Source organism: Pristiophorus japonicus, chromosome 5 (assembly GCF_044704955.1).
Source record: "Pristiophorus japonicus isolate sPriJap1 chromosome 5, sPriJap1.hap1, whole genome shotgun sequence".
Lineage (NCBI taxonomy): Eukaryota > Metazoa > Chordata > Chondrichthyes > Pristiophoridae > Pristiophorus > Pristiophorus japonicus.
Window position 1 is genome coordinate 7,128,235 of NC_091981.1, and position 14,044 is coordinate 7,142,278.

Consider the following 14,044-nt stretch of genomic DNA (forward strand, 5'->3'; position numbering starts at 1 on the left):
CACCCCCAGCAACCAAATTTTTATTTGAACCACATGTCTAAAGTTTAATTTGTTTACGTTTATCGGTTTTAGTGCCCCCCACCCTCCTTTTAGCCAGGGGGCACTTGTATAATTTGTGTTTATGGCGCTCTCAAAAAAAAAAAGACAAGGGGACACTTGATTGAAAGTTTTTGGAGTGTGACCCCCCCTTTAACCAGAGGTCACTTGATTATTGGTTCTACAAAAATAGTTGTAGAGCTGTTGCATTGTGAGTGGCTTAGCCAGTCATGTGATGTTCACAAGACTCAATAAAACCCCAGCCAGTTGGGTCTGTGTTATCCACGATGAGGTATGCAGTTGTCAGCCTAGTGGATGAACTGGTAATGTGTAGTGAGATTGTTAAACCTTTGCCAATAAACCAACTAGTTCTTAATAGCAATGTGTTGCTATGAATTCTTAAGCAAAGAACCCATGAAGCAAATACATTACAGACGGGACCTCAGTTTAACGCCTCATCCGAAAGACGGCACCTCTGACAGTGCAGCGCTCCCTCAATACTGTACTGGAGTGTCAGCCTAGATTTTTATGCTCACCATGAGATTTAGTAATACTGTTACTTATTTTTTGACTGTTTCGGCTAGATAGTTTGAAGAATAACATCTCAATGAGCTGTAGAATCATAGAATGGTTACAGCACAGAAAGAGGATATTCGGCCCGTCGAGCCCGTGCCGGCTCTCTGCAAGAGCACCTCAGCCAGTCCCACTCCCCCGCCCTTTCCCCGTAGCCCTGCAATTGTTTTCCTTCAGGTACTTATCCAACTCCCTTTTGAAAGCCACGATTGAGTCTGCCTCCACCACCCTCTCAGGCAGCACATTCCAGATCCTAACCACTCGCTGCGTAAAAATGTTTTTCCTCATGTCGCCTTTGGTTATTCTGCCAATCGCCTTAAATCTGTGTCCTCTGGTTCTCCACCCTTCCACCAATGGGAACAGTTTCTCTCGATCTACTCTGTCCAGACCCCTCATGATTTTGAACACCTCGATCAAATCTCCTCTCAACCTTCTCTGCTCCAAGGAGAACAACCCCGGCTTCTCCAGTCTATCCACGTAACTGAAGTCCCTCATCCCTGGAATCATTCTCGGAAATCTTTTCTGCACCGTCTCTAAGGCCTTCACATCCTTCCTAAAGTGCGGTGCCCAGAATTGGACACAATACTCCAGTTGGGACCGAACCAGTGTTTTATTCGGGCTCATCATAACTTCCTTGCTTTTGTACTCTATGTCTCTATTTATGAAGCCCGGGATCCTGTAAGCATTTTTAATCATTTTCTCAACCTGCCCTGTCACCGTGGCAACGAGTTGTGCACATTTGCCCCTTTCAAATTGTACCCTTTAGTTTATATTGGTTTTCCCTCGCACTTTTCTGCGTTAAATGTCATTTGCCACGTGTCCGCCCTTTCCACCAGCCTGTCTAGATCCTCTTGAAGTCTATCACTACCCTCCTCACTGTTCACTATACTTCCAAGTTTTGTGTCATCTGCAAATTTTGAAATTGTGCCCTGTACACCCAAGTCCAAGTCATTAATATACATCAAGAAAAGCAGTGGTCCGCGAACCGACCCCTGGGGAACACCACTGTATACCTTCCTCCAGTCCGAGAAACAACCATTCACCACTACTCTTTGTTCCCTGTCACTGAGCCAATTCCGTATCCATGCTGCCTCTGTCCCTTTTATTCCAGGGGCTCCAACTTTGCTGGCAAGCCTATTATGTGGCACTTTGTCAACGCCTTTTGGAAATCCATGTACGCTACATCAACCGCATTGCCCTCATCAACCCTCTGTTACCAATAAGTCAAACAGAGTGACTACTACCAATGACTGGAAGCTGCACAGAAGCGTAACGCGCGTTACTCTGTAATCGGAAGCTTCTGTTTTTTTTCCAGGAGCCCGCTACTTCTCGTGGGGGTGATGTATTTGCTTCATGGGCTTCTTTGCTTAACAATTCACAGCGACACATTTGCTGTAAAGAATTGGTGGTTTATTAGCAAAGGTTTAACAATCACACTGAACCCGACCAGTTCATTCACCAGGCTGACAATGGCATGTCACATTGTGGGGAACCTGAACTCAACTGGACGGGGTTTTATTGAGTCTTGTGAACATCACGTGACCGGCTAAGCCACTCGGGGCCTGGGTTTGGTGGACATATCGTCTACTACCGCCTGCGGAACACCCGCATACTGCCGAGAACGGGAAGTTTGGTGGAAAAACAGCTGCACGCCACCGACATACCGCCCGGCGCGACTTTGGTGACTGACATCCCGCCGAGCGGTATGCGCACCGTCTGCCAACACCGAAGATCCGGCATACCGCCGAAAGCTCCAACATTGGTCACTCACTGCTGATGTACCACCGCAGGTCGGGGCTATAAATAGAGCTGGAGCACCGGGCCCTGGAACATCGCGGGCGGAGGTGCGGCGAATGAGGGTACGGGGCCCGGAAGAGGCGAGGGCCCAGGGGGCAGCACGGGCCCAGCCCACACTGCGATATGTGTGCGCACTAGGTCCGTGCAGCAGAGCAGGTCTCCAGTCGTCTTGGTTAACCCTTGCCACTGGACCAAGACCTAGCTCTGTCAAGCCCCGTGTGGTGGCTGGTGTGCAACGGTCACCCCACGTTAAAACAATCCACGCACAGGCATCTTCCACCCCCTCAATTGGAGTTCAGGACAGGAACATCGGGTCCTTCACTGAAACACCTGTGAACTCTTGTGGAAGCAAGTCATCCTCGTTCGAGGGACCGCCTATGATATGATGATGATGATGACCACTCTGACGCACACCGTTTTAGGAAAACAGGCTCTTATGCTGAGTAACGTGGGTGATCATCCGCGGTGCGTTCATTCGGACATCGGGAGAAGCAGCGGCATTTGGAGATAAGCAGGAGCATTGGAGCACAGCATTTTTTGGAGGGAAAGAAAGATTTCTGAAGGTTATTATGATTATTTAAAAAATCGGGAACACCAGAGAAAAACATTACCAGTTGGAGGAGAACACTGAAGTTGGGGTAAGTGGCTTTAAATAGTCAGTTTAAAACGAAGAAGGCTTTTTGGGAGTGCCTTTAGTGGTTTGAAAAATTCGCGCATACGCAGTGCGCCGCGATACCGTCGATCAAGGAAAGCCTTTCCCTGGACCGACTCCACGCTGCCAGACCACCCGGCTGTGCAACACTCGCGCAACATCAGCAGACCGCCGACAAGAAGGCGATCAAAGTTGAGGCCTTGCATCTCGGCAGTCTGCCAACGGTGAAAATCGACGGGCCGCCGTGATATAGGTGCAGCGTCCAGAATCCGGCATTCCGGAATCCAGAATGTTCCAGAATCTGGTGTTCCAGAATCTGGAATGTTCCAGGATCTGGACTCCAGACGAATCGGTGGCAGGGTCGTCCGGAATCCGTAAAATGCTCCGGAATCCGGAACCGCCGACCCTGCCGATCTCGGGGTCCCGCCGCTGGCCCTGACTTCGAGACCTTGATGCAAACACCTCCTCAGCGGGCCCTGGATGGCCCAAAAAACTCCTCGGCAGGTAGCCCCCACTCCCCACCCCCCCCCCCCCCCACCTTCTGACGTTCCGATATCCGGAAATACCCAAACCTGGGCTTGGGTGTTTCCGGATTCGTGATGTCAGAAAGATGTTCCAGAGTCCGGAAAAACGCAGAATCCGGAACGGCCTCAGTCCCGAGGGTTCTGGATTCGGGATACTGCACCTGTACCACCAGGAACTCAGCGGATCAATGGTAAGCACCAAAGTCGGGCCACTCACAGTGCAACAGCTCCACAGGCCTGCGAGCATGGTCACATGTGTATACACTACAGTGACGAAACTGAAATGCGCATGCGCAGAACGCTTCCGGTTCGTTGGCAGCAGCCAAAAAAAAAGTGCTCAGGCTTTAGTGAGTAATGATGGCTCTTCTACATTCAGACGATGCGGCGGTGGTGGGGGGGGGGGGGGGGGGTGGGGTGCAAAATAGAAGTTGAGCTGGTCGAATGCTCTTCGAGTGATCCCATGCTTTGCAGCGCGTGCTGCTGCAGGAGGGCGACGGCTGCGAAGCCAGGTCGCTGATTGCGGTGCGGGCAGGCACAGCTGGAGGGGCGAAGGAGCGGCAAGAGTTTGTAGATGGAGGTGACCGGGGCCCAGGAGAGGCGAGGGCCCAGGGGCAGCACGGGCCCAGCCCACACTGCGATATGTGAGCGCGCACTAGGTCCGTGCAGCAGAGCTGGTCTCCAGTCGTCCTGGTTAACCCTTGCCACTGGATCAAGACCTCGCTCTGTCAAGCCCCGTGTGGTGGCTGGTGTGCAACGGTCACCCCACGTTAAAAAAATCCACGCAGAGGCATCTTCCACCCTTCAGGATGTAGTTCGGGATCCGGAATATTAGTTCGGGATCTGGAACATTGAAACACCTGTGAACTCATCCTTTTTTGGCGTGGAAGCAAGTCATCCTCGCTTCGAGGGGCTGCCTACGATGATGATGACATTAACAAAAGGAATGCCTGGAACTCACTTTTGGTAAAATAGCCCATTTATTCTGTGGGTGGCTGATACTGGAACTGACAAGAGGAAACCTTACTATCAGGAACCTTTGACAGAAACAAAGAGTTACAAAGATTTATGATTGCGTTAATCTTTTGGTGTGACCAGCAGGAATGGGGCAGTACTGCCTCATATGAAGGAGCTTAATTAACCTCGACAGTTAATGATTGCGGGGTTAATGGCTGTACCTCTGCTAATGTTCTCCCTGATCCCTCATGCTGTTGGGGTCAGTGAACCCTTCCAGCCCGTGTTCCAGTAGTGTCAACGACGCCTAGATTTTTAGAAGAATGAGAGATGATCTCTTGAAACGTATAAAATTCTTACAGGGCTTGACAGATGCTGAGAGGCTGTTTCTCCCTGGCTGGAGAGTTACAGCTGTACAGGGTATCGGTGAGGCCACACCTGGAATACTGCGTGCAGTTTTGGTTTCCATATTTACGAAAGGATATACTTGCTTTGGAAGCAGTTCAGAGAAGGTTCACTAGCTTGATCCCGGGGTTGAGTGGGTTGACTTATGAGGAAAGGTTGAGTAGGTTGGGCCTCCTCTACTCATTGGAATTCAGAAGAATGAGAGGTGATCTTATCGAAACGTAAAACATTATGAGGGGGCTTGACAAGGTGGATGCAGAGAGGATGTTTCCACTGATGGGGGAGACTAGAACTAGAGGGCATGATCTTAGAATAAGAGGCCGCCCATTTAAAACAGAGATGAGGAGAAATTTCTTCTCAGAGGGTTGTAAATCTGTGGAATTCTCTGCCTCAGAGAGCTGTGGAAGCTGGGACATTAAGAAACTGTCTTTTTCTGTCTTTAAATGATAAAGGGATTAAGGGATTATGGGGAACGGGCAGAGAAGTGGAGCTGAGTCCACGGCCAGATCAGCCATGATCGTATTGAATGGCGGAGCAGGCTCGAGGGGCCGAATGGCCGGCTCCAGCTCCTAATTCTTATGATCTTATGTTAATGCTCTTCATAATTCTTTGTGGGTATTTGCGTTTTTGTAAATGGGTTCTGATGACACAAGACTTCAGGGGGTGAAATTGGGTACCTTTGCGACTCCTGTTACCGCCCCCGGGCGCGGCGCTGTTAATGCCTCCTGCTATGTTGGACGGGGCTTTAGCAGCGGCGCTATGACGTCGCACCCCGAACCCCTGCGCCCGGAGATCGTGATGTCATCGCCGCGGGCATCGCCCCTTCAGTGCCCCGGACCTAAAATTCACTCCTGCCCCCACTGTGGCATCGCCGGGTGAAAACACCGTCAGCGGCAGGATGCGCGGATCGGGCAGGCGGCGATGGTTAATGGCGGTGTAAGTAAAAAATAAACGTACCTTTCTTGTTCCGGTCTTTTCTCGCGGGTTCTCGCCCCGCGACCGTTCAGCCCGGCACTCGGCTTGAGCGGCAGGCTGACCCCGCGGGATCGGCGCTCCCTGGGTGGTCCAGGTTGGAACGGTTTTACATGGTGGAGCCTGCTGCAATGGCCCCTCCCTTTGAACACGGCAGCGCTGCACGGCCCAGTGCACAGCACCGTTTTAGGTTTCCGCCCTGCCTGCTGCCGATAGCGCTCCCGGAAGGAAGTGAAACGCTCAATTTAGCACTCCGCTTCCTTCTCGGAACGCAAGCGGTGAATTTTTTACAAGTTAGAAATCGTTAGCGCCTGGCGTTAACTTTTCAATCTTTTCAAAATTAGCGTCACCAAACGCGGCCAAAGTGAATTTCTCCCCCGAATAATCTCACTTCTGACTGCACAGTGTACAGAAGCAGTGTTTAAACCACCGCACTTCAGTAAAAATATCTTTGAATGCAATCGTTAAACTAAATCCCTTTCACTCATGTGTAACAGAATAACAATTGCACATTATTTAAACACCATTTAAAATGTGCTTATGGGTTTGGATTTTCTGCCGTGACTTTGTCCTGGCCAAGATTTTTTGCTCATTCACATTTTTCTCCGACCATTCACTTTTTTAGTGAGTGGAAATTCACAGGCTGCTGACTGCAAAAAAGTAGCGAAACCCCGCTAACTACAGAACCAAATGGTTCTGAGACCCTAAAGGTGCAATTACCGATTTGGTGCTTTTGCACATAAAACTTCGAGGTATTGGCACAAAGGGGAAACAGTTTAAAGTTCTAAAATCGATCTGAATGAGTAACTCAACACTTAGATATATCACTTTGAAGAACTTGAATGTTTTTTAACAGTGAATTACTTGACAAAGGGCAGTCTTCAATACAACAACAACAAAAACTTGCATTTATATAGCGCCCTTAACGTAGTAAAATGTCCCAAGGCGCTTCACAGGAGCGTTATCAAGCAATAACTTAACACCAAGCTGCATAAGGAGATATTAGAAATAAAAACAGAAAAATGCTAAAGTGTGTAAATTTAAGACAGAGATAGACAGTTCCTTAACCTATAAGGGAATAAGGGGTTATGGGGAGTGGGCAGGGAAGTGGAGCTGAGTCCGTGATCAGATCAGCCATGATCTTATTGAATGGCGGAGAATGCTCGAGGGGTCGTATGGCCTAGTCCTGCTCCTATTTCTTATGTTTTTATTGTAGTATATGCAAGCACTCTAATAATGACTCCACGAGGTAAGGGTATTGTACTTGAACTGTAGTGACCTTTGTCCATTTATTGCAGCTCCTTGAGTAAGGACACAATGAGGTGAGCTCCCTTTTTATACCTGGTTACTTGCAGTGTGCAGGTGACCCTTAGGTCTCCACCAGTTGCACCCTCTGGTGGTACAGGTATGGTGTATACAGTGTGAAGATACATTCAGTGGTCTAGTGTTATAGTACATACATTATACATACATAACACTTACGTTCTTAAAGTACTCCGCAGGTCAGGTAGTATCTGACATTAAAGAGGGTCTGCAGACCCTTACATTTTAACCCTCAAACTCCCATGTGTTAAACCCCAACACTGTAATAAAGCACAATGCCATTATCAAGCACTGCCCATATATCCTCCCCTATTATTTAAACAGGAGATCTTCTCCCCCATTAAGACGCAGATTTAACATGGAGAGAGAAACAGAGTTAACATTTCAGGTCGATGACCCTTCGTCAGAACATCTCTAACTTTTACCAGTTCTGATGGAAGGCCATTGTCCTGAAACATTTGGACTCAATTTTCCCCAATGCCATTTTTTCAAGAGTTACGTCCGTTTTTTTTTGGGCCCGACTACGCCAAAAAAATAACTTGAAAGTTTCCCCATTCTAATTTTTTTAATTGGTGCCGCGCAGCCTGTCCTGTAGTTTCAGGGGGTGGAGCCTAATGTCTGCGCCGAAAAAATGATGATCACCCCTTCTGCGCATGCGCGGAAAAAAAAGGCCCTTTTTTTTAACGTGACCACTACGGGCGCGCGCGTGCCCAGTATAGCTCCCGGTCTGCATTCGGCCATTTTTAAAGAGCCAGTTGTGTGTGAGAACTTTAATTCTGAGTGGTGTGTGAGAACTTAAAATCGGAGCTGCAATATGCAACGCGGCTCAAGGACCAAGAATTTCCCTCAGGATGAAGTGGAGGCACTGGTTACTGTAATTGATGGCATGAGCTGGACACCAGCAGAGGTCAAATAAAAGTTTCACCAAAAGAAATGAAGAAACACTGGAACCAACTTGCAGAAGATTACTGTGCAATAGTGACCACCCCGAGGTCTGGAGGCCAGCGCAAAAAGAAGTGGCTGGACCTTGGTCAAGCAGTTAGTGTAAGTAATATTTTCATTTATTCACTGGAATTGCAATTGTAAATGTGACCAGTTATATATGTCCCACCCAGCAGAAAGACACCCTCTCTAAAAAGTTATATTTTCATCTTTGTAGAGGAAAGTGGCACACAACAAAAGGGAAGGAACTCGAACAGGAGGAGGCCCGGCAAATCTGCACCCACTGACACCTTTGGAAAAGAGGGTCGCTGCTTTGATGGGTCCTGCCTGGAGAAAAGCAACCACCACTGCACAAGCTGGGCCCACACTCGAGGGAGAGGGTAAGTCCTGCAAATTCCACAGTCTGGCTTTGCTAAATGTTAAGTACTGCGCGGGCTAGCCATGCTTCGGTTCATGGGGATGTCTCCATCAGCTACGCTTCAGTTGATGCAATGTGATATCATTCATCGTGGTCCTTCAAATCAGCCTGCTGCCTGCGCTGTGTGAGCCTACTCATACCACCCACCCTGCCCCCTCCTCTACTGCGAACCATTTGTCTGTTCTGTTATATTTTGTAGAACTTGAGGCCAGCCTTGATGAGGCAGAAGCCGATGCAGAAAAAGATTCAGGCACGGGCGAGCCTGCAGAGGAGAACATCTTGCAATCCTACCTTCCAGACCAAGAGCATGGAGGGGAGGGGGAGGGGGAGGGGGAGATTGAAGCCCCCACTGTTGTACTCACTCTGGAGGACGTGCCGCCCATTGAGGTGCCAGGCCCTTCCCTGAATGGTGCGAGTGTTGGGACATTTCATGGCTTCACACAGTCCGAGGCCGCGGGACCCAGTGGGATGCAGCGAGGCACACCCAGGGTGAGGAGGAGAAGCAGAGCTTGACCGCGCTCTCCTGAGGTGCAGGATTCAACTGATGTGGTTCAGATGATGGCAATGAGTGCGGAGAGCATTGACCTTACCCGATCACTCCTCGACACCATCAGTGGGGTGGATGGTGAGGTATCGGGACTGTCGGGAGAAGTAACGGCACTCTCACGAGAAATGGGAACACAATCCGGGAACATGAGGGAGGGAATGTCTCAGGTAGCTGATACACTGTTGGTACACAAGAGGGAGGGAATGCCGCAGGTAGCTGCTGCTATAAGGGAACACGCCCAGACCCGGCGGCCATTGACAGAATCAACTGCCACTCCCACTCCAATCCTCAGACCGGCCTCTGAAGAGGCCCAAGCCGGGACTTCCACATTACCGCCTGCCCGCCTCCACGCCTCCCATCAAGAAGTGCGCATTACCCGAGATGTTCGAAAGAATAAGCTTGGTAGCAACCCGAGAAACACTGCGCCAGCGCCTGCGGGCAGGGGTGGAGTCACCAAGACCAAGCGCAGCGGGCGGTCTTGGAATAAGGCGGAGGAGAGATGGGTGCAGCCTTTCTTTGCTGCTGATGTTGTTATTATTGTTGTTACTGTTGTAACTGTTCTCAATTTAAAAGTTTTTTGTAAGTTATGTAAATTTACAAGTTTAAAAGTTTGTAAGTGATCTTAAAGTTTGTAAGTGATCTTAAAGTTTGTAAGTGATCTTAACTGAATACTTTAAAGTTTGATACAAGAATATTTTTATTAAAGTTAAGTACAAACAAGTATTAAACTTTTGAATAAAATATATTCAAAGCACTCACACCTTCTTCCCTCTCTCCCCCCAAGGTCGACGCCCAAGTATGGACCACACCCTGGTCTGCACACACACAATAGGCTTGCTTAGATCAGCAAGCTAGGCATTTAATGAAGACATTTGCGGCAACAAAATCTCATGCAATTCTTTCATTTTTGATTTTTTTCAAAGTAGCACCACATCACCGAACGTCTCCTCGCCGGGCTCGCGGTCGGAGCGTTGGCCGGCAGATTCATTTATCCCTTATATAAGTGGCTGGCAGTTCAGTTGGGATTCCACCCCCGCCCCATCGCCCCCCTCCCCGGGGCTTCTTTTGAAGCCGAGCCCCGAGCCCCTGTGTCCGGGTGAGGGAGCGATTGCGCGTTCGGTGATGGGGTGCTACTTTGAAAAAAAATCAAAATGTGAAGAATTGCATCAGACTTCCATTTTCTCCCTTTTGACTTTGAAACAATTAAGAATTATGATCCATCTTCTTTGCCATCTTGACACCCTCCACAACTTTATCTAAAAACAATGGTGTCTTTCTGCGCCGATTTCGTAATGTGCGCTGGTTTTTCTTAATTGCCCAGAAGGTTTTTCGGGAGCGGTCACATGTGCCGTCCTAGGAAAAATGTAAGTTGGCCAAACTTGCTTAAATGTGTAAACCTGGCGCAGACATAAGGTTACGCCCCCATGATGCAAACAAATCATAACCTAACTGAATTACGCTGGTGCAGAAACTGTGGGGAAACTTGGAGATATTTATTTACTCCAAAATAAACGGTGCATGCCAAAAAAACGGTGCAGATAATTGGGGAAAATGAACTCTGTGTTTCTCTCCACAGATGCTCCCTGACCTGCTGAGCACCTTCAGCATTTTCTGTTCTTATCTCAGATTTGCAGAACAGCAGTATTTTGCTTTTGTACATTGTAACAGCAACTCTTCTTCAAAAAGTACTTCATTGGCTGTAAAGTGATTCGATGTGTCCGGTGGTCGTGAAAGGCGCTATATAAACATAGAAACATAGAAAATAGGTGCAGGAATAGGCCATTCGGCCCTTCAAGCCTGCACCACCATTCAATAAGATCATGGCTGATCATTCAACCTCAGTTCCCCCTTCCTGCTTTCTCTCCATACCCCTTGATCCCTTTGGCCGTAAGGGCCACACCTAACCCCCTTCTGACTATATCTAACGGACTGGCCTCAACAACTTTCTGTGGTAGAGAATTCCACAGGGTAACCACTCTGAGTGAAGAAGTTTCTCCTCATCTCGGTCCTAAATGGCTTACCCCTTATTCTTAGACTGTAACTCCTGGTTCTGGAACTCCCCAGCAATGGGAACATTCTTCCTGCCTCTAACCTGTCCAATCCCATCAGAATTTTACATGTTTCTATGAGATCCCCGCTCATTCTTCTAAACCCCAGTGGATACAAGCCCAGTTGATCCAGTCTCTCCTCATATGTCAGTCCCGCCATCCTGGGAATCAATCTGGTGAACCTTCGCTGTAACCCCTCAATAGCAAGAGCGTCCTTCCTCAGATTAGGAGGCCAAAACTCAACACAATATTCCAGGTGTGGCCCTGCACAACTGCAGTAAGACCACCCTGCTCCTATACTCAAATCTTCTAGCTATGAAGGCCAACATGCTATTTGCCTACTTCAGTGCCTGCTGTACCTGCATGCCAAGCTTCAATGACTGATGTACCATGACACCCAGGTCTCGTTGCACCTCCCCTTTTCCTAATCTGTCACCATTCAGATAATATTCTGCCTTCCTGTTTTTGCCACCAAAGTAAAGGCAAATCTTTCTTTCTTTGTAAGGATGTATTAGGACCGGTTGGTGAAAGAGGTAGGTTTTAAGGAGCATCTTGAAGGATGAGCGACAGGTAGAGAGGCCGAGAGGTTTAGGCAGGGAATTTATTGCTGCTTTCAATTAATCTACACTGATACTTGGGAATAGGTTAATGAACCCGAGACACTTTCACGAGTACAGCTTGTGGTTTAAAGTGGACCCCATGGAATAAAAGATAAGTCATTTCAAGACAGGGGCCTGATAGCAAATCACAGTGCTTAAGACGCTATACATAATAAATTTAGCAGGTCATTTAACCCATCAGAAGTAGGAGCGTGATAAAAATCAGATATGCTGTAGAGAGGTGAACGCGTTGCTGTAGTAATGATTGCCAATCCTTTCTGTTGGGAGGGAGAAGAAGATTTTTGTTCGTGCGACAATATACACAAGTGACACGATGCATTTCAATTCGATTCGGCGATTTGCCTCTACGTGTGTAAACAAACGAGGAAAGGTTCAAGATTCTTTCTCGAGAGGGCTTTAAAGTGCAGAAACACTGGGAGAGTTGGGCAGTTGTTTGATGGAAGTCTGTCGACAATATATGCCAGGGTCGCTAAATAATTCAGCAGCTCAGGATACTGGTGGTCACGTCGCCTGAGAATTAGCATTTATTTGCTCCAGGGTCTCCTCTCTCTCTAACCTGACAGCCTCGGCTAGTGTCCAGGAGCAGGTTTTCTCCCAAGTTAAAGGCCTTTTGTTGAGATCAATTCAAATTAGCCCCAGACCTCGGCGAGTTCAGGCACGATTTTTTTTCCCTTCCTTTTTGTTTTTGTTTTGTTGTCGTGTTCTATGAGCCTCATTATTCATTCAGCAAGCACAAAACGTCCCTCTATCTACACGGCAATGGGTTTGAATAGCTTCTGTACAAGTGGCCCCGCAGTTAGGTCAATTGGTGACTGCTGACAATGTCAGGACAGGAACCCATATGACGAGTCATATCGGGAACAAAAACAGCCAATAAAGTACTTTTTGAAGTGTAGTCACTGTTTTAATGTAGGAAACGCGGCAGCCAATTTGTGCACAGCAAGCTCCCACAAACAGTAATGTGATAATGAACCAGCTCATCTGTTTTTTTAGCGATATTGATTGAGGGATAAACACCCAGGATCATCAACACGGATTTACACACTGGAAAGAACTTTATATCTCTGTTTACTAACGAACGTGGAGTAAACCATGGCTCCTTTGTCATTTATATAGCGCCTTTCACGACCGCCTATGTCCCAAAGCGCTTTACAGCCAATAAAGTACTTTTGAAGTGTAGTCACTGTTGTAATGTAGGAAACATGGCAGCCAATTTGCACACAGCAAGCTCCCACAAACAGCAATGTGATAATGGATCCGTTTTTTAGTGATGTTGATTGAGGGATAAAGATTGGCCCCAGGACACCGGGGATAACTCCCCTGCTCTTCTTCAAAATAGTGCCGTGGGATCTTTTACATCCACCAGAGAGAGCAGACAGGGGCTCGGTTTAATGCCTCATCTGAAAGATGGCACCTCCGACAGTGCGGCACTCCCTCAGTACTGCCCCTCCGACAGTGCGGCGCTCGCTCAGTATTGCCCCTCCGACAATGCAACACTCCCTCAGCACTGTAAAAAGGGGACAGAAGCAAAAGGTAGGAAGGAGAAAAGCAAGAATGGAGGGCAGAGAAATCAAGGGCAAAAATCAAAAAGGGCCACATTACAACATAATTCTAAAAAGACAAAGAGTGTTAAAAAAAACAAGCCTGAAGGCTCTGAGTCTCAATGTGAGGAGCATTTGTAATAATGTGGATGAATTAACTGCGCAGATAGCTGTTAACTGATATGATATAATTGGGATTACGGAGACATGGCTCCAAGTTAACCAAGGCTGGGAACTCAACATCCAGGGGTATTCAACATTCAAGAAGGATAGACAGAAAGGAAAAGGAGGTGGGGTAGCGTTACTGGTTAAAGAGGAGGTTAATGCAATAATAAGGAAGGACATTAGCTTGGATGATTTGGAATCTATATAGGTAGTGCTGCGAAACACCAAAGGACTGAAAACGCTAGTGGGAGTTGTGTACAGACCACCAAACAGTAGTAGTGAGGTTGGGGATGGCATCAAACAGGAAATTAGGGACGCGTGCAATAAGGGAACAGCAGTTATCATGGGTGACTTTAATCTACATATAGATTGGGCTAACCAAACTGGTAGCAATACGGTGGAGGAGGATTTCCTGGTGTATAAGGGATGGTATTCTCGACAAATATGTCGAGGTACCAACTAGAGAGCAGGCCATCCTAGACTGGGACTTGTGTAACGAGAGAGGATTAATTAGCAATCTGGTCGTGCGG